This window comes from Poecilia latipinna, unplaced genomic scaffold (assembly GCF_001443285.1).
Source record: "Poecilia latipinna isolate Pla-1442-1.1 unplaced genomic scaffold, P_latipinna-1.0 Scaffold1389, whole genome shotgun sequence".
Lineage (NCBI taxonomy): Eukaryota > Metazoa > Chordata > Actinopteri > Cyprinodontiformes > Poeciliidae > Poecilia > Poecilia latipinna.
Genome location: NW_015114005.1, coordinates 35,338 through 59,640, shown reverse-complemented (window position 1 = coordinate 59,640; position 24,303 = coordinate 35,338). Strand labels below are relative to the sequence as shown.

The window sequence follows — 24,303 nt, the reverse complement described above, 5'->3', positions numbered from 1 at the left end:
GGCCAATATTAAATTAGCCCACTGTTTTAATTCACATTCCTTAACCTTTTTCCTAATGAATTGAAGAAGTTCTCGGTGACAAATGAAATATGTCAAAACTACAATGACAACGGACAAGGCCAGTACTACAAGAGTTTTCATAACTCATATCTTTCTGAAATGAAGTGTAATAATTGTGGTTAACAAATGCAGTTTATAGCAGACACAGAGCAAAAAAAGACTTTTTACTTTTAAATGTAATATTTGCTGGACTTTAGCAGCAAATATTAATTTGCTTTCAATTCATGGCTTATTTGAAAATAAGCCTTTTTCAAAAAAGCCACAGAAAGGTTTATTTCATGGCCTTCTCATGGTCATGAAATAAGCCATTACTTATTTCATGGCTTAAATAAGTCATGAAATAAAAACATATATATATTTTCTTCATCTGAGATAGGAATGTAATGTGGTTTTCCCCTGAAAATGTGCACCACTTTGAATATTCAAACCCAGAGGACTAAGAAAATATCAGGGAACGTTTTTAAAACTTAAGTTTTTAAGACTTGCAGTGAGTTCAAAATACCAATATTCTCTCTGAAGCAGCAGAAATGTGATATTTAAATCAGTTTTTTCTTTTTTAAACATGTAGCATTTCTACCCAAAAGAAACACTATGTTTGTTGCACTGAACACATTAAATTAATCTAAGACATGGTCTTTATCTATCTATCTATAACATCCCACTTGTTCTGTTTTCTCGAGAGTTGCTATTTTTTAAATTTTGTTGTGCTTTATTTATACACAATGACATTAACAGGAATTCTAATTCTACATGTCAACGAAAATAAACTTCAAATGCAGTTATTCCTAGCTAATAACCATTTATTGCTCCTACACATAATGCACCCATGCTCAGTCTTAAAAGTATTAGAGTTGTTTTCATCTCTGAACTCATGTCCAATAAAAAAAATACTTTCATTTTCATTTTATTCAACCTGTAATTAACCAAGTAGCATTTGCAACTAAAAACAGCAAGTTAACACAACGCAAACAAGAAAAAAATGCATAAACGGTAAGAAATAAAGTGTGAACATGGTCTGCTGACAAAAGTTAGCCTCTTTCTAAACTCTTTTGACAGCACAAGTAGCTATAAAATAGTATCCCGTTTTATTGTCTTATCACTGCCCTTTATCACTACATAGTGAGTAAAATTATTTTATTTCCTTCTTATAAAGAAGTGTGATAACACCAGTCATTTGATCAGCTGTGTTTTCCTTTGACTTCCTTCACCAGCAACTAACAGATATGCCCCTCTAAAATAAGCCTTCATTATTATTCGCTTAAAAAACTTTAAAGATGTCCAGTAATCAAATAGGAACTTTATAAACTTTCTGAATTGTACATCTTTTAATATAATATATTCCACAAACATATTATGAAGAACATTGATTTTTTTTTTCCATTAAATTAATCAAAATCAATAACGTCAAAACATTTGTCTGATAAACAGCACCATGTACTTTTTTTTTTTTTCAGTTTAATAAAATCAGGCTGAGGCCCTTGCTTTGTTTCATAAATGGAGATAACTATGCAACTCATCCATCTTGAGCACACATTTCTTTCATATTTATGTGTCATAATCCTTAAAGAACTGAATCAGTCAAAATCGATATAAGCCAAGAAAAGCCTGATCAGTGCGTCTGTCAGCTGTGTCTCATGCTCTATGTAAACAGCTGTGCTCAAACACAAATGACACACTGAATTAGCAGCTTAAGTCTTCAGATCTGAATCCAGCTCTCTGCATTCCTGCTTTAGAGTCCATTAGGCTAACTCTAAGGAAATATAATTTACTTCCTCTCTGCAGCCGTCATGTTTTGACAAAGATTCATGGCTTGGCGTTGACCAAAAACCGGTTAATTATTCGCCTCATGCTACTTTGGTATATGTGGGCTCCATTTGCTTATCGTCGTCTTTCTTCTTTGCTTTGCTGCGGTTCCTTCTATTCTTGTGCTACTTTAAAAAAAAAAAAAATGTACACTTTTTATTTCATCTGCCCCCACATGTCTATTGCTTTCTGTTGCATCAGTAGAACAGCATGCATTTCTGAGGGGGTTTACAAAGGAAAAGACAAAGGTTTAAAGCCTTTAAAATGACATCCAGCGCTTCCACAGTTGAACCTTTCTCAGGAAGACATCCCACTGATCTTCTGCCCCTTTAATTGGACAGTTTAACGTGTGAGCAGGAAAAAACTGGACCAGTGTGGCGTCTCTGGACAGCGGCAGAAGAGCATGTGGCAAGGCCTGCTGCGCTGTTCCTGTCCTGGGTGGAGCCATTTGTCAATCTGCTTCAGACCATCCAGAGAGTCATGTTTATGTTAGACGTATCTGTTTATTTTTTCAAAGGGTTTGACCACAACACGCCTTGGCCCAGAGGGTCCACGCTCTCCCTCAGAATCAGCCAATCGAGTCACTTGAGGAAAACAAAAGGTTTTATCTCCTTCCATGTTTCCTATTTTCCTCTGAATGGTTACTGCTCATCTTTTTGTAGCCATTGCACTACTCGACGTATTTGGAGAGCTCTCCCAACGTTGAGTCATTTCACTGCCTAATGATGGTTTGAGTCCTCAGCTAAGACCCAGTCAGAATAAACGAGGCTTAAACACAGCCAGCCTGCAGTAAGTGTCACTTCTAATCCACTGCGAAACCAAGAAGTCTGCACACTCATTCCTCCACCATCCCGGTGTCTGCAGGCATGAACAGAGCAAGAGTAGGAGCTGAGCGTGCCAATTTCTCATTTCAGTTCTCAGAAAAACAAAGATGCATTTGTTACTTTCAAAGAGGCAAAGGTCGAAGCAATGCATGAGATTATACTGTGTATTTGCAGTCTGTTATTCCCATCTGAGCAGCATGATTCTCCTGAATGAGCATAATCTGACTGAGTTCAAAGAGTTACGATCTTGATATTGCAATTGAACTCTACTCAGTATGGATGCTTTTGCTGAAATAATATCTGATCGATTTTATAATTCTACAATCCATTGTAGAGAAAGAAGGAAAGTAGCGGTCACGAGGGGTGCTACCATGATGATGATGTTGACAGCAGGCTATTGAACTCCTCTGGGATGGGAGATCAGATATTTGTGTATCAGATTAGGATTGGTGGAGCTTGGAAGTCAGGGTCAACGTATTTTGGCTCTTTGTGTTGCCTCGGCCCACCATTGAGCATTGTTTGCAGTGTGTGTTGTAGGAGGCTGCTGCCATCCGAGACTGCAGCAACCACAAGTAGCATGTTTGGTCTGAAACAAAAGTCCCATTTTGGATCGGAACACCAAGTGATTTCACTTGCAGAATGTTTTTTTTAGGAAATAAAACTTAATTTCCCATGGTTAACCTCTCATTTATAAAAGTCTGTCCAAAGAAAAATGATGGTGCAAAGAGGAGTAAGCCACATTAAAGAAGGAGAAAGCCTCAAGTGTGTTGATGTACAATCTGCATAGGTGGTAATCTCCCAACAGGAAGTGCAAAAATGACTGACGACATAAAGAATCCAGCGAAAACATTTAAGTAAAATTGCTCTCCTGCCACGAATAAATTTCTAACTTTTGAAAGTTAGAAACGTTACCCGCCTGAAGTTACCCATCATTAAAAGTCAGCAAACAATTTCCAGCTTGATCTATTTGTGATGCATTTTCTGTTCCTCTAATGCAGCCAAGAAAACATTTCCTTTACAACTGAAAAATCTACAAGTACTTCTGACCTCCTCTAAAAACATTTAGAACTATCTATTTTATTAGTTCAAACACCAAATATACCTTAAAATGTTAGCACTCCCACAGCAGGTAACACCTACAGTCTGCTCTTCAGGGTACAGCCAATGAGCACCAACGGAAATTAATAGTGTTCATTTAGCCTGCAGTTAAAAAAATAAAACTTTAGATATTGTCTACAAAACAGTCAGCAAATTTGCAATTTTCTTTATGAATAACTTGGAGTTACGTTCCACAGAAAAAAAAATCTGAATACTGAAAAAGGTTCAGTATTCAGATTGTTGCATCCAGTCAAAGGATGCAACAATCTGATTAAAACTGAATAAAAGTAGAAACAATCAACAAAACTAGAAATCTGCAGCAGATTTCTAGTCTTGTAAAGCTTTGACCTGCTTTACCAACTTTAGCAGTTTCCTTTCCTTTCCCTTTATGAACTGCAATATAATAAACAGTCATCCTACTATTAGAAGTTATTAGTGATGTATGAGGAGAGGTGATGTTATCCGGCATGACTGTAAAAGCGTGAGTATCTGTATTAAAATAAAAATTATGGTCAGGCACATTTTGTTTAAAACACCTCGATAAGCTAGCTTTATATTGTTTCTTAAGAGGGGCTACAATGTCAAGAACGGTTTCCTTTAAGGAGTCCAATGCCGTCAATCTTGTTTAAAAATGTTGACATGCATTTTACAGAGGTCCTTTAAACAGGACAAAAATAAAGTGGACCAAATTTGTGTGGGACTAAACCAAAGTACTGAAAAAATAACCACAGGTCTGCATTTATGGTCTGCCTGCACATTTTTTTTTTCTTTTTTTCAGATCAAAGCAAAAACCTCCACGGATGCAGGAAGAGTGTGTATAGATGTAAACACTGATACCCTATAAAACATGATTGCTTTCAACAGGAAACGTACACACAAATGTGTTCCCAATCATAAAAATTTGAAAGGTTCCTAGACCTAAAACAAGATTTGGGAAGCTGTCAAAGACCAGGACTCAGCAGCACAACAGAGCTTTCATGGTTAACAGTGTGCATCTGTGAGCGGTGTGTGCATTGAGCGAAGCTTAAAAATGGGGCAAATGGCAAACACGCAGGAGCTTCTTAGCTCAAACATGGAGTACACGGTGTACAAAAAAGCAGCATCACAAGAGCACAAACCACAAAAAAAAACCTTACAGACACACACACATTGCAACAGCGGCCTCGGCACAGCCAGGCACAACCAGGCAATGAAGCATGCGGTCAGTGTTATACCAATGTGTGCATGGTGCAGACAGTGAGGCAAGACAGAGAAAAGCTAACATTAAAGGGCCCATCTCTATCAAAAAGCGCACACAGAGACACACAACACACTCAGTCCTGGATGAATTTTGCCTTTGAAGCTCAACAGCTGTGTTCATCTAGATAAGAGGCAGTCTGCTCATCAGGAGAAGAGAGCCTTAATGCACATGGATTTAAACAGAAATTATACTAAAAGCAGCTTGAATACAATGCTTGAGAAAGTTTTCTTCTGTATTTATAATAAATGTAGTAACACCAAGCTAAGCCAGACCGTCTGTCCTCGACACAATGTGAGGAAAAAACTTTTTTCAATCCCCCCACGGTCAAACACCTTCCTGAACAAAGACTGCAAGCCACAATCTCCATGAAGTCACTTCCTCTTCACTACCTCGCTTCGCTGACTCCCACTGGTGGCCCACTCTCTGCAGCAGACACACACAGTGAGCTGTACACACAGCGCCAGGTCAGCATGAAACCCTTTGATGCACTGAGGACAATGATTATGCATGAATCAAAGTTTCATTTTTGCCATAATTGGAGACCCACCAAGTTTTGCACGGATGCGAGTATGCAAAAATGGAGGTTGACATAGAGCTGATACATACTCTTGTAAGAAAAACAGTTTCATGTTAAGTATGCTGAGGTTGGGATTTTACAGATTTCCTGCACTCTAAGCTGCAACTCTTAAGACTTTCCAAGTCTGCATATTTAGAAAAGAAAAAGCAACAGTAAGCAATGGGCTCATGAAGTGAACCTTTGCTTTATAGAATATTAGGCAGATGGTGACAAGAGACTGAATACAATTCAATCTACCCTGGACAGGGATGTGAAGCTGGAAATCCAAGTGAACCACCAATTAGAGACAAGTGTCAGACACTTTTCTCAGCTGAGCAGCTCAGGGAGAGCAGCAGAGCATCAAAAATCACTCGAGGCAAATTTAGGGCCGTTTTTAGAGACTCACTGTATGGGTAACTTTGCTGTAGGAAAGCTAACAGCTCTATTACTGTTATATTTGATGCTGTTTGATAGAGGCAACTTTACTACCCTGTGAACCTAGATGTAAGGTGAATATCCATAGATTGCACCATCCAAGGTGCTTGGTGAAGTCGAGAAGAGCAAGACAGAAGGTCTAGAACAAGTTCTTCACCTTTTGAGCATCAATCTGCTTGGGATCACCGATCCGCCATCATTGTTTGGTAAAAACAACAGACTTAAAATACAAGGAGGTTAGTCAAAAGTAAAAACAAAAATGTCCCTTTTTATATGAAGTATGTAAATATCCGGTTTTCAGATAAGAAGGGATTACTTGGTAAAATTAGTAATTTCTCAGATTTGGTTAAAAAACAAAACAGAAAGTGGTAAGACAGACTCCCAAGAAGCCAACAGCAGCACTGAAGAAGCTGGAAAAGTTCCTAAGTTCCGATTAAGCCATGCATGTGACAACAAACATATATATATATATATATATATATATATATATATATATATATATTTTTTTTTTTTTTTTTTAAATCAAAATTAGAGATTCTCCCAAAAACTTTAGGGAGAATTGTGAGATGCAACTGAACTTGAACAACTCTAAAAGGTGCGTCTGTTTGTACAACACTCCATCATCATAACAATCCCAAATCCACAGTGAAGCAATGACTTCCTGCCAATTTCCCACCAAAAACTCTTCAGGTGGAGGGATTTTATTTTCTCAGCAGCCCAGTGAGACGAAGCATAAATCCAAATCAACAATGAAATAGCTTCCACAGAAGAAAATTATAGTTTGATGAAGGCTTAGTCTGACTCTAGAAGTAAATCCAGCAGAGAATCTTTCAGGTCTGCTGAAAAAGACAGTCGGTATGAAATGTCCTCCAATTTTGGCAGATTAAGATGTTTTGCAATGAAAAGTTAGAAATATTACTGATTAAAGATCTGGCAAGCACAAGACTGCTACATGAAAACATTGCAGACATACACAAATTAAAGAAATCAAACAATAACTTTGGTGGTTTGAATAAACCATCAAAGTTAAAGACAAATTAACCATATCAGAAATTACCAAGATGTGCATTTTTGGATCCTCTTAGGCCTTAGTAACTGTCCTGAGATTTTCCTGTCTCTGTACTAACACCCCAGATTAGCAAGTCTGTGCCTCATCGCTGTCTCTAATCAGACTGCTGATCTACTATAATCTCTTTTCAATGGCGAGCAAACATATTGGTTGCAGGCCCTGCTTACAAAAGACTTATTTAGCAGCAGGAGGTCAAGGAAAAGATTTTGCAATTCCTACAAAGGAACAAACAAATGTTTGTGCACTTATTTTCACTTCTTTAACTAGCCTGTTAAACATCCAGTCGCATTCAAAGTGTTCAAAGACAGGCCGATGTCTTTTGCTGTGTCTCCAGGGATACTTCTGTTTCAATATTTTATAAGTACAGCCAAATCACCATGTTGGAATAATTTAACATCACTACGGCTACAAAACTACAGAGAATATATTACGGAGGCAGCTTATCAGTGAAGAGGGAGTAGTGAAGGAGAGCAGTGGGGCTCCTCAGAGATCAGAGGCTGCTCACTCAGACACTCAGAGGAATCTAATTCTGTCATTACAAAATAGTTTAGAAAGACTAATGATTTACAGCTTTAAATATCACAGCAGTCTGGAGGAGAGACTCAGTCTGAACGGTGTTACAAAAAGATATTAAGATTCTATTTTAATGTTAAGTTTTGAAAAAGTGTGAAAAATAACAGCTAGTTTGAATCCATTTCGGAACGACTGAATCAGGGATTAAATGACTTGGAGAAAGAAAGTCACCACCAGCACAATATCAATTTCAGTTTTTATGCACAAGCATGCATTCATTTTGTGAATGTTGCCACAACCCCTCAAAACCACAGGAGGATCTTTAAAAACGGTCCCTGAGTTAAAAACCGTATGCACTCTTACCAAATCTAAATGCCTGAGGAATTATGCTGCTCTATTTTAGCTTAAAGTCAGGGCCTGCTTAGTGGTCAAAATAATTATCTGTTGATTTTTCTTTTAATACAAAAATACCTGAATAGGCATGCAAATTTATAAAAAACAAAATGATTTAACAAACATTTTCACATTATTCACAAACAATTACTTTAATAACAGATATGAACATGTTTAGAAAAATAAAGGTGATTGATCTACTAAAGGTTTCCCACAAGGTTTTGTTCTGGCCCCAAAACTTTTTATTTTTTGCATAAGAGATACATGTAGAGTAACTATTGCTCTGAGTGTCCCTATTTGCTGAAGACATATTATGTTGTTTGGGTGAAAGGATGAAACAGCTTCTGTGTGGAGCAGCAGGAGAACTGATAGTTTTAAAGGAATTGTTTGAATAATTAAAGTTTAATTATAGAAAACACAGTTTCTAATAATTAGTAATGGTTAGATAAAATTTCATTCTTATGATTAATTAATTAATACAATAATATTTTAACCAATTTCCCAACTTTATTTTTACGCAGGACAAGATCTGCTTCAACATTAGCTTGCATTTCAGACGTATGCAGTGTTCAAGCTAAAATGACAAATGGTTTATTTTGTTGCCTTTGCAATTAGACCCTCATATATCAAAGTCATAGGTGCACTGAAAACAGACCATACAGCAAATAAACTGAAACCCTTGAGCGTGAAAACACGAAGCACATTTCTGACAGCAGAAAAAGATTAATGCAGCCGTAAACCATAAGTCTTCATGCATTGTGATGCGAGTCTGTGGGACATTTCAGGTATGTTTGCATGCATCAATGCCAATCATTGGTGCAACACACTCGCTCAGCAAATATGCTGGCAGACTGCACGCCTCTTTCTCCAACAAGAACCAACAGCTGGTGCAGATGCTAAGAGAAATTACAGGGGGAGCAATGAGAACGGCTTAATGCATCAAAGATTTAAAAGGCCACCAAAGCCAGGAAGGCCTGCCACCTGTCTTGACTAAATCTACATCAAGGGGAACAGTAAGCTCAGGATGTTTCATGAATGCTGGAGAGTGAACAGAGAACAGAGCAAGATACAGAAGTTCACTACTTAAAAGACAATCAGAAGAACTTGCAGTACTCAAAGAATTATGTTGCAAGTTCTGAAAATCTTAACAATTTTCATTCAGCAGGAACAGGCAACCAATGATTTAAAAGGTATAAACAATTAAATATCAGATTAATTATTTCAAACAAATTTCCTGCTTTGATTCAGTTTTCCAACTGGTAACCTCCAGGTACAAGGGGGTAAGCCGGATAAGGAAATTTCACTTAGCCCTAGAAATGCTGTTCTACAGCAATGTTTTCACGATGACAGGATAAGTAGAGCAATCTACTTCCCACCCACAGTTGCACAACTTCTGTTATTCAAAGACCAACTGGATTTAAGTTTGCGTGCAACATCAAATAAACTTCAAAAGCAACCATTCCAGCACTGCTGCAAGTATCTTTGATTTAAGGCAAATAAATAAAAAAAGTCTAACATTTATATGTATAATTTCTAAAAGAAAAAAAAATTGTTTTGATCAGTGAAAACATCCACAGATTGGATGCAATGGGTAAAAAACTAAAGAATGTCTTCCTATATTGAGATCACACAGAAAGTTCAACTTAAAAATAAAGATTTTTGAAAGAGGTCAAAATAAATTTCTAGATTAAATGCTCCCTTTTTTAATGGCTGTCCTTTAAGTAACAGAAAAAATGACTTTGCATAGCAACAAATGGAAGTAGGAACATTTTATAGGGCATTGTTCGGCTTAATGGTCAACTAAAATGTGAAATAAAAAGGGCAATGTACATCACACTGTAAAAAAGAACACTTTCCGATCTTTACACGTTGGTTTTCAAGCTTGTTTGTCTAACGTCTTGTTTTTAGAAACAACCTGATGCAAATGTCTTTCATTTAAAGACATGCAGCGATAAAACGCAGCCAAAAAGGGTCTGTCACACAAACCAGTCAGATGTAGACACTTATCTTCTACAGAGGAAGTTAGCTCTTTGTGATGATGCACAGTGTGAGTGCCTTTTTTATTTGATGTGTACGTAGATGCTGTTTTCTTCGGAAACGTTTCTGCTGAATCTTTATTTCAAGGAAATCAAAACGCTAAACCCTACGATGTTCGATCATGTGTCGCAAAAGCAGAAACTTTAGACACAACTAACCATTAGAAATAAGGTAAAAAGACACTGAAGGTCATGTTGATAGATATTGACAGACTTAAACTCTTCACTCAATTTATGTCAGTATTTGTAGCCGTAGCTGAAGCATTTCAGCCACTAAGATGTAGATTAGGATAGACACAAAAGACAAGAACTATCCATCCAGATGGCCAAATATGTTCTTGGCAAAGCAGTGGTTCAATGCACAGCACATGAGATATAATAGAGTACCAAAAACATGGATCAAACTAGTTGTCTGTGTCCATTGTGATATTCCACACACTCACACTGCAATGATAGCTGTGATTCAGTAAATGCTTGGCTCTAATTATTCTGTTTAAGAAAAAAAAAACTGAATGCAAAACAATAAGCAAATTGTACAGCAGCTACTTAGAAAATGTAGTTTGAGTCCATCAGAAAATAAGAAGATTACAGGATTACTTCCATTTAAGCATTGAAGTAGAACTGTATAGATTATCAAATATCAATATCACAATCACAAAGGAGAGTTTGGATGTGCCATGTACACATAGTTAGCATTTTCAAATCGGTTCATCCTTAGTTTGCGTGCCTTAAATATGTTTCAGCAGTTTGAAAGCTCTCTGACTTTCAAAAGCAACGATTAAAACAACAACAAATCCAGATTCTAACAAACCAAGATCTTGATGTTTAGTAGCAATACAGTGATGATAGAAACAAAAGAGCAAAATGAGGGAAATGTGGGCTAAATGCAACCAATTTCATCGTCACATTAAACACCCTGCAGCCCTAAATAATCTTTCTCAGCTGTGTATTAAACTTGAAAAAAGTATGAGATTGCAAGACGCTGGCTTATTTATACACAGAATATAAAGAGTAAGAATTTGGACATTTTTACTACTATTATTTTAGCATTTGACCAGCTGATCACCAATCAGAGTCGGCCAAAGGGAGGATTGCTCGATATGATTGGTGCTTCTCATACTATTTTGAATTTACAGTAGCTTTTAACGGCCAGCTTTTTATTCCACATAATAAAGTTTGAAACAAAAAAAATAAATAACATAGCTTAAAGTAGTAAAAAGATAACACTAGCAATTACATTCAACTACAAGCGTTTGTCCCGACTGCTCCTCCGCGGAAGAGTTGAAGTTTAAAACCAAACAAAACAAACATCCAGTTGATGAGCGGCCAGCATCTTAAAAAGTGAACCATCTGCGCAGCTCCGAACATTTCAAACAGCGTTTACCCGTCCCAGCAATCCAGAGCCCCACAGCATCAGGGGAAATACTGTAGTTGTTGCAGACAGAGCCATGTGTAACAGTACAGTGGCGTAGTGGCCGTATGAAGGAGGAGATGTAAGAGCCGCTCTGCTAATCTCAGACCGTGCCGCTGAATGTAACAGGCAGCGGAAGCGGCGCTTTTCTCCGGCTTAACTACAGGTTGATAAACCGTTTGTTTACCCACGAAGGGCGACAAAGTGAGCTATCCGAAACTGTTTCCAACAAGCCGGACATGCCTCCCTCTTCCAACCTACCTTCCTCTAGAGAGAAAGGGGGGAAAAACCCACAGCTTCTTCCCTCAGTTATAACCGGTCCGGAGCTCACCCCCTTGAAAAAAAACAAAAAAAACAAAAAAACAAAACTGGCAGCATGTTTGAATTTCTGCACTCACCTCAGTCCGGGTGAAGATGTTCACATTGGACTGGCCGAAAGGACGGCGGTATCCAACAGGGTTAAACTTGTCCCGTTAGAGAAGACACGGCATTGCTGGCACACACAAAAAAAAAAAAAAAAAAAAAAAGAAAAAAGAAAAAAAGAAGCTCAGAGTGTGTGTGTGTGTGTGTGTGTGTGTGCGTGTCTACAGGGTCGCTGCCTCTCCTCGTTTCAAGTCACTCCTAGGGGGCGGGGTTGAGAGGGAGGAGGAGACTGAGGAGCGGCTGCAGCTCCAGAGACAGGCAGGAGCGCACCTAGCGGGGCCACACACCCCTCCGGGAGACCCAGAAAGGAAAAAAAAAAAACTCACACAGTCTTTTTATTTTTCTAATTACTTCTATGTGTTTAGGTTTGAAATTAAAACAATGATAATTACAAAAACGCATTTATACTGACAGGATGAAATTTTTAAAAATAGTTACCGTCAGAGTGATTACATTTTCACCGACCTGGGTGTTTTTTCTGAGTTTTGGGATTGGAAACAAAACTATTGATGTGTTTAATGCTGCATCCCATTTACCTCAGAAGTTGAATCCCAGAGCAACATTCCAGTTAACTTAGGCAGAGAAGTCGGGATTCCAACATGGTGACATCTAATTTGCCCATTGTTCGTCTTACCTTCTTACAAGCACCATTTTTAAGCTACTTCTACATGCAAACACCACTTTTCAGTCATACAGTTTAGAGCTGCAGGCGCTCTAAACATGTAGCACTGATTTTAGACGCACTCTTACAAGTGTGTGTCGTGAAATAAACAGCTTTCCACCACAGCGTTCTGTTGTTGATGTGAAGAGCAGACATACTAGGTCTTAAAGTCGGCGTTTGGAAAATTCTCAGACTTTCCAAGTGAGTAGTTTGACTACAGGGAAGGTGTTCCAGTTGACTTGTTTGAGTCAGAAGTCAAATTTCCCAAGTTCCTACTACAAATTGAATGTAGCTGACTGACCACTGCTTTCACAGCAGTGTCTGGAGAGAGGTGTGTGTGAGTTTACTCTGAAAGTCAAAGTCAGGGGGAGTTTGTGAAATTCACAGATATTTAATAAGCAAACCCTGAAAAATGTGACTCTGCCTTCTTTCTTACAAATCTTGAATTTGAGGGTTTTTTTTTTTTATTTGTGCCTTGTAAAATGCACCATAGAAAACCATAAAATATTACTTTGACTGCAGGAGATACTCTATCTCTCACCACAGATGACTGTAAAAAAAAAAAAAAAAAAACATGGATGATTTCATCTCTTTTGCACTTAAAGTGATCAGACTGCATGTAACGTTTAAAAAAAACTGAAATTATGATGATCTGTTTTAATGCTAAATTTGACAGCAATTTAAAAAAAAAAAAAAAAAAAAAAAAAAAAAAACAGATACATTAGAGAGCCTCAGACAGTTAGAAATGTGTGGATTATGGAATTTCATCAAATATAGCTACTCAAACCGTGTGCTATTCAGAACAGCTGTATATCTATCAAGATAGGAAACAGAGTAGCATCATATAGTTTAATGATGATAAATTTGGGGACTGAAGGATGTTGGAATGGCCTCATTGGGGTGTTCAAGGTGTTTTTCCAACTATTAATTGATATGTTCTGACTTTAAGTTCAAATGGAAGATATGAGAAGAAAACAACGTTAGCTTGAAGCCAAGAGTGTTGCAAAACATTTTAATAAGTAACTACTGGCTGGAGAACCCTCTGGTTAACTCCTCCCTGGCATGCCGCAGATAGCAGGATGCAGCTGTTGTGATTGTTGGGAAATCAAACTGCTGTCAGTTTGATGTGCCGGAATAAAGTTTGCAATTCTGTTGTTGATTTCATTTTATTTTTCTTAAAGACGGTTTACCATGAAACCAATTACAGCAATTAAATGCATCAAACTGGTTGTTGTAAAGGAAAATAGGGCAATTTGTAGTACTGGGAAATGTTCTCCCACTTTTAGAGCTGTCCTTTTACTTATATATGCATTTTCCTTTATAAGTATTTTATTTTAAACAGAATTTCCACCATTTACATTGTATTAATGGTAACACATCAAACACTCGTCAGTCTATAGATCATGTATAAAATCATATATGGCTCAGCTGTGTTTTTTATTTAAAGATAATGTCTTTTGGGGGGGATAGTAAATGTACTTATTTCATTGAAATCTTACAAAGTAAGCAGAGAAAATCACAGATATGCTGCTAAAACTTCAGATGGCATAGTTTAATTTACTTTAATTTTGGCTGTAAATTTCTTACAGTAAGTCCATCTGGTAATACTCCAGGGCTTAACAGTCCAGACATGCCTTCTGCTAAGATGAAGTTTTCATTGGAAAGAATGATCTTTGATCTACAAAGAATAAAATTTTTATACTCTCTGAGGCGGCATAACTGGCCTCTTCCTTCCTTTCTCTCCTGATTATTAATCATTTAGTGACTTCATGCAGCTCCGTTGAGGCGAATATGTTATAAGTGTCTGTCTGAGGACTAAATGAAGGTCCTGAAAAGACTTTGAAGGACAACTGCACAATGTCAGAGAACATTAAACATGAGCATTTTATTCAGCAAACAAAAAATTAACAACAAAGTTCTCCCATCCCTCACTGTGTGAGTTAAGGTGTAGGTAGGTCAGCTGTAACCATTGATGGAGTAACATGATTGTTCATATGTGTTCACCATTTCCTCCTAAACCCAATTCCCAAGGTCCCAGAGCAGTTGGAAGTGGTCTGCAGATTCAAGACTTTATTTCCTACATATTTCATGGGTTTGCACTTGGCCCACTTCTGTCCAGGAGCAGGAAATATTTGGTTTATGTCAGCATAAAAATTTGAAGTAGAAGATATTTATTCGAGATTTTTTATTTATTAAATCCTAAACAGAAGTCATATAGCTTTGCTTTGTTTTGCTCAAACACCACAGGATAATTGGAGAAAAGTGGGAATAATGGGTATAAATAACATAATGTGCTCATTTTTCAAACTAGTTACCTTCCTAGTGTTGTTTCTCCCCATTATTTTTTATCAATATCCTGTGATTAACTGATCATTTCACTCCAATGATCCGACTCGTTTCTATCTTCCCAGAAAGAAAGTAACTATTTTTAAGAAATAATATCTCCCTAAATCTTAAGGATGGTTGATTCTGCTCCTGCTCATGTGCTTGGTCAAAATCACCACAAAGTTATTAAATGATCGGGAACATATTCGACACTTGAGATAAAAAGTTTCCACAATGCTGCAGAACTTCTGTTTCAGGTGCTTTTTAGAAGAGATTAACTTTAATTAATGAACTTTAATTCTGTGATAACTTTAACTTTAATCCTATGATACACATCTGTGTATGTAAACGTACACAGACATTTATTATAGATTGACTGCAGTTCCAGTGGAGTAGTTTCATCTCAGCACATGTATGTTTGAAGTCAATTTTTGCAGTAGTAAATGGTTGGGAGGTAAACTTGTTTAAACTATCTATCTAGTATTAGGCAGTGTTTACATCACCTTTCATTTGACTCAACTGTAAAACACTTTCCTCAACCTAATGTTTTATTTTTAATGCTATAATATAAATTAATTTGACTAAGCAATGGTATTTATGCATTGCACTGCTAAACATTCTGATGCCAACAATTTTTATAGGTTTTTTTATTAGTGAGCAGCATGATGGATGGATGGGCCACAAATTATAGTACTGACATGCATTAATAATTTCCCTTTTTCCCAAATGGGCATTGGCCCTGGTTTAGTGAAATATGTTGGTGATTTAAAATGTTGAGACGTCATCATATGGCATGTCTTACATACCCAGTGAACAAATGGCCGCTTTTCTGTTTTCACTGCGCAGCACTAAAAGCTCCCTTTGTTGAGAGACCTCAACTTCTTTTCTTCTTTAATAAATATTTTGATCTAGGAATAAATATTCAGTCTGTCTTCCCACATGCAGTTTTATAGACGACTGTATTGAAGTATTTTATTAGCATTAGGTCGAGAATCAAAATTGTTTTTGAGTTTCTTTGCTGTTTGTGTAGATTTAATAGTTTAAGTCATTGTTTTGTTACGTTACATTCTACTTAGGGGGTCTCTTCTTTTCTGCGTTCTGTGTGTTTATTTTTGTTCAGATTCTGTTTTTTTCAGCTCCCCATTCTTCACATCTTTCTCTATCTATAGATAGAGCCCCATCTAATTCCCACTCTGTGCATGGAGTCACAACGTTTTTCTGAGAGAATATTTATGTTAGATTTAACTGCATTTAAAACCACTCACTCATTTTTCTCAATCTTGGTTACTTAACACTTAAGCCAGGTCTCAAAATCCAGACCCCAAGGGTCTGTGTCCTGTAACTTTTAAATGTGATCCTGGTCCAACACACCAGAATCAGATGACTAAATCACTTCCTCTTCAGCCCAGTTCAATGGTTTCCTGCAGGTGCTTTAATTACTCGATTCAGTTATGTTGCGGCACAGACACGTTCAGTAGCTGCAAGACGCCAGCTCCTGGGGACTGGACTTTGAGACCCTTTCTGTGTACTAGCACCTGCACTTAAAGTTATTTAAATGCCTGAATTTCACTGATGTTTCACCTAAAGCTCTTGTCAGGTGGGAATAAATCTGTCTACATATGTAAGATGGCACAATCTGGAGCTTTATGTGGTCAACAAGTGAAAGGAACTAATAATTTAAGAAGAACTCAGATCCTTATGGTTCTACCTTTGTCAGAAACTCCTCAATGGAGACTGCTGAATACTGGGATCATTCAGGACTTCATCTTTGGACTTCAGTAACTTTGCCAAAATAAATAATAATAATTAAAAAAAACCCAGCAGGGAATGTATTTTCTGAAACTGCTGAAAATTCAACCTGAAAAATTAAATTATTGTGCACTTTTCAGCAGCCATCATTGAGTCCATCCCATCCTCATCCATCACTGTCTAGTCTACTGCTGCAAATGTCAAAGACAAAAGGATGCTGTAGTTTAGCTGGATCCAATCTGCATTTCTTATGGGATTTGTAACTAAGACTTTACGACAGCAACGAAAGACTGAGGTTGATCCCCCACTGCATGGGAAGAGCTGCTTGATCTTCACTGATAAGAGGCGGAGGAACCAAAACTACACAGCCTGGGAGAAACCTAAGTTTTTGTTTGTTTGTTTGTTTGTTTGTTTGTTTTCAGGGTGTTTTTGTTGTTGTTGTTGTTTTTTTTGTTGCAATTTTTAACAGTGTATTTGACCCTCAAGGCAAAAATGTTACTTTTTAAAAAAAAATTCAGGCTATATTATATTATAATATCATTCATAGCTTCATTCAAAAAGCTATGAATGATATTTTTATTTTATTATGTGCAGAAATTCTGAATGCATATATGTGTATATTTACATTTGATTATGCATTATGAAAATGTTGGCACTATACCTTTGCTGTTTTTCTGCACCATCCACCAAAAGCAAGTCATACGGCTAGAAACCGTGACTTTGTATTTTGAACTTATTTATAAAGCTAGAAAAGGAAAAAAAGAGGAAAAGACAAGAAAAGAAAAGACAAATAACAAAATTCATTTTCATAATGAAAAACACAAACTAGGCAACCTCCTCAGATATGGGCTGTGTGAGCTTGATTGGATCAGGTGTAACTGATGACCAGCAATCACCTCCATGTTTTACCAACCTTATTCTTATGGGTTTGTATTGAATATAAAAGCATGTACAAACATGATATACAAACATGTATATGTTTTCTCATCAGTCATCCAGATTATGTAACCAAACATAAAAAAAAAACAGATTTTAATTTGAAAATATAGCTAAAATGTTGCACATCATAATTCATTACAACCAAAAATGCAGGTTGTACCAACAAGATTTTTGAGCCCAGTTCTTCACAACAATCAAAATAAACAACTAATTTAATCATAATAAACATAACAGCTTCTGTTTTATGTGAGAAAGCACTTTTCTGCTTTATATACTTTAAGAGCACATTAGTGTCTGAGCAGTAAAGATGCAAATTTGACAGCTGCAAATGGCACACTTTGTCATTTAGCTCCAATGGGGGGACTATTTTCTGCAGGCAGAAGAGTTTTTTTGTTTTATTTTTAGTAGAGAGGCTTCAACACTTAACTGTGAATGTGCCAAACTGAGTGTGCCTGGAGAATAGTTGATTTCTCTTGTGGTTATATTTATCATTTATCCAGGCAAAAGTTTCATCAAAATCAAAATATTATTTTTTAAAAGAGACCTAAACAGTAATAAATTAAAAAGAAACCTGCAACAAATAAAGTACAAAAATGCCCCCTTCCCCAGCAAAAAACAAAAATAGCCTGAATGACAAAAGAATAAACTGAGATTCAAATTATCCAGTAAAATTCACAGAATAATCTGCAGCAATAATCATCAAAGTAACAAAAAATATCCTCCCTGTAAATGTTCAAATATTATTTGTTCATAGAGATGGAAATTTGAAACTTCTCCAGGGAGAGATACCTTCTAAAAACCCTTCTCTCCATATAAACTTGAAACATTTCTGTTTATGAAATAAAATAATAATATTGAGCCTACAAATAAAGCCATGCTCAAATATGACCCAGTTCAAACTGCATGACAAAAACACAATATTGACTTTACAGGCAGGTGGATAAACTTCAATTAACTGTCCTCTCGAGTTTACATCTACAATGAGTTTAAGTATTTAAATATCTGAATAGAGAGGTTTATGCATTGTGTATATTGGTACACAAATTGGCTTAAATACATATATCTGTATTTCTATGTGGTTGTGAGCAAATGTTAATGAAAGTGTACAGGATTAAACAAGCATTTGCTTTATGCTGCTGCTGTTTTGGACTTGATTTTATAATTATTTACATATACATGCAATTTACTCTATGAACTGCACATCTCTGAATTAAAACTTTAGCAATTTATCAATTAATGTCAAAAAACTTAATGAATTTATTTCCTATAAGGCTGCACAGTAAGTGACTTTAATACCTCGACTCATTTAGCTGTCAAAAATAATTTTATTAAAGACATTCTGTATATTTTCCTGAGCACAGAGATCTCAGTATGACACAATACTGTGAGTATTTTCTGTAGAAATGTCAGTATTTTGCTGGCATACAAAGATAGACATGCAGGTAGACATAAGACTGTGTAACAGTATAAAAGCTTAAACTTCAAATGAGCAGCAGAGCTGGAGAATTGCTCTTCTTCACTACCTGCAGGCTGTATGTATTCAGTGTGTGCCTCATTCAGATTCTGCCACTTAAAGAGCGTTTCAGTGCCTCTTCATCGTGTCACAGAGGCAGTGATTATCCATGTACCGCGAGTCACGCTGCGAGGAACAACATTGCATCTCTGGAGAATATTTTAGTTTTTATTCTCCTTCGAAATGTTTTACTGTAAACCATATTATGCTGTGATTTTTTTTTTTCTTCCTAAAACCAGCCTTCCATTTTTGCTGTGCTTCCTGTGCAGATAATACAGCGACTTAAAATATATCACTATGAACAGATTTTGATCATTAATATCAAAAGTATTTGCAGACTACTACGATTCTCGCCTTTTTACGTCAGTGTTCAAAAACGTAGCAATACACTTTCAAAAGTTTGTGCACTGAATTATCTTTGGGAATAATATCAAACTTTAGATGGAGTTTGGGTTGTTCCAGTGCAACTTCTTCAATAAAGCTTTGAGAACCTCCCCCGCTGCTGAGCGGGAGAAATTATTTTACAGAAAAAAGTTGTCTTCATAAAGTGGAAAATGATCTCTATGAGTTCATCCAACTGGATTTTATATATATATATGTGTGTGTGTGTGTATATACATGTATATGTATAATTTTTTATGTATACATACATGTACACGTATATACGTATATGTATATATACATATATGTATATTATGTATATGTGTGTGTGCGTGTGTGTTTTAACCCATCTTTCTATGCAGTGTAACCAGCACAAAGTGAGGGCATGACTCTCTCTGCTGGAGTTATGGTGAAATTACACACAGAAAATTTTACATTTTGTTTGTTTGCTTTGTTGAACTCGACCCAGGTCGTCTGTTCATGTCATTTAAATGTACGATGCAGATAATGCTATTGTGTTTTTTCTGTCTGATCTGTCGATTCTAACATTTGAAGCCCTGTCTTTATTCTTTTTTTCATAAAAACTACAAACCAAGGTTTAGACATCAACTGCACGATACACACTGAGACAGAAGAGGGCGCAAGTGTGACGTTACAACACAGTACCAAAAATTGTAAAGTTGTACTGATTATTAAAGTGTGTCTCCCAGTTTTTGCCTAACAACAACTGAGCAGTAGCTTGAGTAACCTGCTGGACAAAAGAAAGAACCTAGAAATTAGAATATACAGCAGACTGTAGCTAAATGCTAAAAACTTTTACATTTAGCCTTTACTTTAGCATGAGCCATGTTTAATATGAATTGCATTCACAGCTGGGGAGTTGAAAACATTAGAGCATAAAAACTGTTTATCAAATTCAAATCTTCGTAATTTTAGGAGCAGCTAAATGAAGGAGAAGAGTTGGTGTATTTTCTATTTTCAAAAAAATGCCAATAAATCATCTTTCAAAAACATTTTCTGTTTAACCTTGCAACCATGTCTTAAAATACATGGTTTTAGGTGTTCTCCCCCTCGTATGTATTATCTTAAAGATTTCACATTAAAATAAAAAGCAAATAAGGCTTTAGAAAGGAACTATGTGTACTAATGAGACTTCATGAGTTCATAGAAACATTCTAAATTCTATTGGACACTGATGTATTCTTTTCTACATCACTGTGAAATCATATAATTCCCCTTTCAAATGTCAACACACCCCGAGCTGCTGAGTTCACATCCCACCAGTGCACTTTGTGCCCTGTTCAAATCAGGGTTAATCCCATTGCAGGATATTACTCTGAATGAAGAAAAAAAAAGATTTAGTTAAATATAGCAAGGATTGTTTGCGCAACTTGAATAGCATCCATTGTGTGCATATTTATGTAAGCACCCTTCTCCTGGTAAACCTCTTGCTTGTAAACTTTCAGCTTCAAAAGAATCCAAAGTGAAAGCTGTTAGAGATTTTTGCCTGGATGCATTTATTTCTGCCCTTCAATTTACAGTGAGGCAGTGATGAATAATTCATGTTTCTGAACAAAAAGTAGCTTTTATTACCTGTTGTCAGGTTGTTACAGCGTTCAAAAAAATATTTCCCAACCACAAACATTTGCGAGAATTATCTCAAATAAATGATCTGATGCAAACTCAAGGATAACTTAATGAGTTTTTATGAACTGTACCTAATTCAACTAAACTTTACCACAAAGCAGCAGGAGCCCTTTTGTGGTCCCTGAGCAAATAAGAAAACAAGGATTCACGTGCTATAATCACATGAGACAGAGTGAGCAAGATGACAGATGTCTGGACCATTTCCTGGATTGACTGGTGTAAAACTGAGGACTTTATGGAATTTAAAAATCCATCTTAAAGCACACGTAATTGAACATTAGCAATTTCGCAGCACCGCAAATGACCCACTATTTTCCTGATAGTGACATATCAGTGATTTATTGAGTTTTAAAACTTGGCTGTTAAAGAGCCTGACTATGAGCACAGGTTGAATGGAATATTTGAGGTAGGTTTGCAGTCAGCTGCCATCTTTGTTTTATGATGACACATGTCAGAACATTCCAGCGCATAAACAGATGTAAACCAGTGAGCTGCAACAATAAAGCTACATATTACCAACCAAGTAGTTAACCAAGAGATTAACCCCACACACTTAATCTCTCCTTGTTGTTTTCTTAATGGTTTCAATCCCACATTGTGCCATCTATTACATCTTACAGAAGTGTCTCCCTGCAGGGGATGAGATCATCTGCAGGCATGTTCTCCACTTCCATGGCAACACACAGTTATCGTAGGAGGGAATGCAAGCTGAGAGCCATGGCAAGCTAAGTTATAATATATTAGTAAAAAAACATTAAAAAAAGGCTTGTCTGAGCAAAGAAATAATGCCCAACTAAATTGCATTATGTGTGAGATTTGAGTATTTTTATAATATTTCATAAGAGAAATAAACTGAAATGTAGCTGTCACAAGTGCATGTGAGATAAATAGTTCCTTTAGTGAGATGAAATAAATGGAGGTTGGGATGAGTGGTCGTGCCCCTTCACAAGTTTGGTGAAGGGGCAACATAAATATATCACTCAGTTCTTTCTGTTCTGAATGAACCATTTAGTTTTCTGGAGAACATGAAAGTGCATTAGCATGTTTTGGTTCAGATATCCCGAATGTAAGTCTTACTACAAGTGAGGATTTTCTTCTCATTCTTGTAAACTGAGCTTCTTGCTTCAGATATCAAGGATATTTTTAATCTATCAACACCAGATTTGTCAAATTTACCAGAAGAAATTTCAATTTTGTATGTCTACAAATCATAAGTTAGATATTCAAAATGAACATATTTTTCAGATGTTTCCATTGGCATTTAAAGTCAAGCAACATTGATTCTTGTTTTCTGAAGTGAAAGCCTACTATGCCACTAGACGTCATTTGTACCAAGAATAATAACATGTTAGGTGCCTGAAATATTGATGTTGAGTACAGGAAATAGTATTCAGGGTATCTGAAATTGTTTTGAATTTAACTTAAAACAATGAAGCAGGAGTGCCTGGAATTCTGACTGGAAATAACTAATATATTTTGGGAACAATTTCATTTTTGCTATCTAAAATGGTAATCAGGGATGCCATAGTTGTGTGATTATATGCTACACTGGCCTGCCATATAGATTTTCAGGAGGCGTAGCAAAAAAGGAACCTCTTGAGGGTCAGTGGGATGAAACAATGGCAGGAAAAGAGTGGGATGCTTTTCTGGCCTTCTGTGATCTTTACTTGTTGAGTTATTTTTTTGTATGCCTATCTCAAACACACACATACATGAACTGTAGCTAACAAGACCCTCTGTGAGAAGGCTGTGACAACAAAAACAGGATGTCAGAGGGAATTTATCTGTCCAGGAGGAATCTCTTTCCACCCAACAGCTGCAAACAGTTACAATGCCTACGAGGTACTGAAGAGTCACTCTGAGCTTTGCAGTATGTTAGGAATGAGATGTCTGCCCAACAGGCATCACAGGTGCATGAACATGTTTCCGTGATGATGAATGATATACTCATTGAAGAAGTGAAACAAATTCCAGGGCACACTACTCTCTGACTCAAATGGGAACACATCTCAGTGCATATTATTTTTATGTGAGGTAATGAACATCTAAGTTCAGGATATTTTACATTTTGTCTCCATTTGTGTTCTAGTTGACAATAGCCTAGTGGTCTCACCTTTATCCAACATCAGCATTTGTCAACTCCAGTTCTTGACTTGAGTCATAAATCTCTCATGACTAAAACATGAATTATGCTTTTTTTTTTATATACAAGTACATCAAAGAAACATTAGCCTCAGTGTGAATCAGACATAGGTATGCATTGTTTGAAGATAATATGTCGTTGATCATTAGCAAACTCGTACGTCAGACAAAATGTTAATAACATGCACTTGATTCAAAGCTACTGTGAATTGTACTTTTATCATTTTATCTTTACATGCAACACAAAGACACAGCTCTACACTGATGCATTGAGTTCAACATACTGTTTGCAAATCGTCTAACCACCGTCCTGTTATATTATCAGTAGTAGTACTACATGAGAGATTTCTGCAAGGCAAAGCAGTTATATACCACTGTATCATCAAAGGTCATGCAAATGTTTTCATTTTACAGTGAAATGCTCAAGCCTTGTAGCCACAGAGATAATAATATCAGGGCTTAATTTGCTTAAACTATATGGTACATGATCTACTAACATATCTTCAGTGTGATAAATGTCCGGTGAGACGGCTGACACCAACAGAATCCGTTCTTCAGAGTCTACTGCATAAAGCAGCACAGATTAATGTAAAATGAATTAAACGTAAAGCTTTACCAGTGAATCTTGATCACATACATACATGAGGAAAAGGAAAAAAAAAAACTGAATAAATGAATTGACCAATTGTTTTATGCATGAGGAGAACATGCAAACTCCATGCAGAATGAACCATGATTCAAACCAAAGACCTTCTTGCTGCAAGGCAAACAGTGCATCCAACTATTCCATTGTAAAACCATACAATAGCTTTTTTTAAATTTTAGGTGTTAAATGATTTCAAATATGAAGAAAGCTGAAAATACTTCAGTATGGTTATTTTTGGCATTTTTATTCTTTCTGCTCTCTTTTTGATTCGCAGCTCCACATCCACTGACATTCATCAGCTTAAATTAAAATGACACTGAAACACTAGCCAAAGCATTACTTTTGATGCACTGGTCTATTTGGTTATTTTGGATTAATGATGGTCTTTTCTACTCTCAGACTAATACAAATAAATTACTCAATTATTTTAGCCAGGTTA

General features: G+C 36.5%; 1 protein-coding gene across 2 annotated transcripts in view; it reads right to left on the bottom strand.

The window, feature by feature from the left end:
- ppp1r16b (protein phosphatase 1, regulatory subunit 16B) overlaps positions 1-11,995 on the bottom strand; it is an 88,173-nt gene extending 76,178 nt beyond the window's left edge. Inside the window, exon 1 of one of the 2 annotated variants that reach the window (XM_015056541.1) lies at positions 11,837-11,995. The gene's annotated coding sequence lies outside the window, so the exon portion shown is untranslated. Of the gene's footprint in view, positions 1-11,411; positions 11,764-11,836 lie in introns of those variants that run through there. The other variant, XM_015056542.1, reaches the window with a different exon arrangement.
- Positions 11,996-24,303: the final 12,308 nt, after the last annotated feature.